We start from the raw sequence: 3,370 nt of genomic DNA on the forward strand, positions 1-3,370 counted from the left end.
CTACTCAGTTGGTAGGGCTTGCCAAGTGCATCTAGCCTCTATTGGGCTCCCTCCACACAGATGTCTGCGAGCACTTGCTCCAACCTCTGACCAGAGTTGATCCTTTTTGTGTAGGAGTATGGGTCACCTAGCAATTGAGGTAATTGCAATGCCAACCTCACACTTTCTGGGCTGAAGTCCATGAGTTGCTCTCGAACCATGGTGCGGAAGTTCTTGGGTTGTGGGTTCACACTTGTGTCATGCCCCTTTGTGACCCAAGCATTGGCATATAATTCTTGCACTATTAGTGTGCCAACAGCTAAGATAGGATGGGCTAGAATTTCTCAGTCCCTTCTCCATATTTCTTTAAGGATTTTTAGATACTCATCCTCCTTGAGCCTAAAGGGGACCTCAGGAGTCACCCTTTGGTGCCTCACCACAGCATAGAAGTGATCTTAGTGGGCTCTAGTGAGGAATCTCCATGATTTTCATGGTTCGGAAGAGGAAGCGGGAGCCTTTCCCTTTCTCTTCCTTAAGACTTCATTGGTCTTTGGTGCCATACTTAGGAATGGAGAAGTCAAAAAGTAAAGCTTTTGTAACACCAAACTTAAGAACTTTGCTTGTCCTCGAGCAAATATTAACAGAAAGAAAAGAAAAATAGGAGAAGAAGAAGAAAGGAGGAAGGTGAGGAGGAATAAGGCCTCGACCAAGTGGGGGATGAGGAAGAAGAAAAGTGTGAAAAGTGTATAGGGTAAGAGGGAGAGAGTGTGTGGAAGGTGTGATTATGAAGAAAGGTATGAGGGGGTATTTATAGGCGTGTGAGGGTTAGGATTCGGTTAGATGGTAGTGAAGAATGGGTGGGAATAGTTTGAATTTGAAGTGGGTGGGTTAGTGGGAATTGAATGATGGAACTTATGATGGGATTTTGGGAAGAAGAAAAGGTGATGTGGATGTGATTTGTTGAGGGTGTATGGGGAAGAGGGAGAGTAGGGTGTGGTTTTCAAGGTTTAAAAAGTAGCACAGAGAAGAAGGCGGGATAGGTGGAAATTCTGTGGGACCCACTATCCTGAGAGGCTAGGAATTTCGAATTTCTTGCCCCCTACCTGGCGTTCAATACCAGGAATAGGCGTTAAACGCCCATAGGGGACCAAATAGTTGGTCCTGGCTGCCCCCTTTGTCGCGTTGAACGCCCAGCATGGTCTCTTTCTGGCATTCAACGCCAGGTCTTCACTCCCTGAGGGGCGTTGAATGCTCATCTTCTTCCTTATCTGGCATTCAACGCCAGCAAGGGGATCCCTCCAAGGTAGTCTGTTTCTATTTCTGAGTGTCTCTGTCACTGTTCTAAGTGCTGCACATGATCACAAATGTCAAAAAGCAAACAAAAAAAACTAAAGAGAATAAACTGAAACAAAATCAAATGAGAATAAAGGAAACAATAGTACTCTAATCATGGTTGGGTTGCCTCCCAACAAGCGCTTCTTTACCGTCATTAGCTTGACGGATAGCTCCATTACAGAGGTAGAGAGGGGCTCAAATCTTCACCATTAACAGTGAACTTTCTTCCTGTGCTCTCATGGGTGAGCTCCACATGCTCTAAAGACAGGATTCTACTCACTGTGTGTGGAATGACTTGATTCTTGGTGAAGACAACTCTCATTCCAGGTGAGAGGCCTTCACTGGAGATCTTCTTGTCCCTCCAGCCTTTAGGTACCTTCTTTTTAGTACCTTCCTTCCTAGTGCTTGATGATGGTTGCTCAACACCAAACTTAAAGTTGGTGTTTGGAGGCTCTGGAAAGCTCTACACTGAGAGGGAAGGCTCAAATACAATGTGTTACACTATAGTACCCTCTCTGTCAGAGTGAGACTGAGGTTGGGGGATCTTGAATAAGATGCAATCCTCATGTAGTCTCAGGATTAGCTCTCCTCTTTCCACATCAATTATGGCCTTAGCAGTAGCTAGGAAAGGCCTTCCAAGGATGATGGATTCATTTATGTCCTTCCCAGTGTCTAAAATCATAAAATCTACAGGGATGTAAAGATCCTCAACCTTTACTAGGACATCCTCCACCATATCATACACCTTTTTTAGGGTCTTGTCTGCCATCTCTAATGAGATCTTGGCGCGCTGCACCTCTAGAATTCTTAGCCTCTTCATTACAGACAGAGACATTAGATTGATGCTTAAGCCAAGGTCGCATAGTGCCTTCTCAAAGGTAATGGTCCCTATAGTATAGGAAATCAGGAAGCTTCCGGGATCCGATAGCTTTTGAGGAAGCTTCTTCTGGACGAAGGCACTGCACTCTTTGGCCAGTATCACATGCTCATCTTCCTCTTCTAATGCCTCTGCATGAGAAGAGTTTTCCTTCAGCTTCCTGAGAAGTGCTAGGTATCGAGCAATTCGCTCTTCCTTAGACTCTTCATCCTCTTTTGAAGAAGTGTATTCCTCAGGTTCCTCTTTCAGCAAACGGGTATGCAAGGTGATATTATCAGTCTCCTCATGAGCTTTGATTTCCTTGAGCTCCTCAACAGCAGGCTCCTCTTTGGGTTTGGTCACAACCTCCACTATGAGGGCCTTGCACTCTTCCTTTGGATTCACTTCTGTGTTACTTGGAAGAGTATTGGAAGGGATCTCTGGGATTCTCTTGCTCAACTGACTAATATGTATCTCCATGTTTCGAATGGAGGACCTAGTTTTAGCCATGAAACTATCCATGGTCCTGGAGAGGTTGGAGACTATAGCAGCCAAGTCAGAGAGACTCTGCCTGCGTGTCTCCAATTGTTGCTAAGATGTTTTATAGGGTCTACTACTGAACCTATTCTGGTTCATTCCACCCTGATTATTACTGAAGCCTTGTTGAGGCTTCTACTGATCTTTCTACCCAAAATTAGGGTGGTTCCTCTATCCCTGATTGAAAGTATTCGAATAGGGATTGTTGTTGGAGGTTCTAGAGGAGTTTCCCAAGTAGTTCACCTCCTCCATGGTAGTCCAGGTGTTATCACCTACATCTAACTAATAGGCTGTCTCTGGACAGTAAGCCTCAGAGCTCTGTGTCCCACTCAAGTGCTGAGTGATCATGTTGATCTGCTGGGACATGAGCTTATTTTGATCTAAGATGGTGTCTAAGGTGCCTACTTCTAGGATGCCTCTCTTCTGTGTAGCCCCATTATTCACAGGGTTCCTTTCAGAAGCGTAGATATACTGGTTGTTGGCAACCATGTCAATGAGCTATTGTGCCTCTTCAGGCGTCTTCTTCAAGTGGAGGAATCCACCTGCAGGGTAGTCTAATGCCATCTTGGACATCTCAGATAGGCTATCATAGAAAATATCTAACATGGTCCAATAATATCTAACATGGTCCAATCTGAGATCATGTCAGGAGGACATCTCCTG

Source organism: Arachis ipaensis, chromosome B03 (assembly GCF_000816755.2).
Source record: "Arachis ipaensis cultivar K30076 chromosome B03, Araip1.1, whole genome shotgun sequence".
NCBI classification, from domain to species: Eukaryota; Viridiplantae; Streptophyta; class Magnoliopsida; order Fabales; family Fabaceae; genus Arachis; species Arachis ipaensis.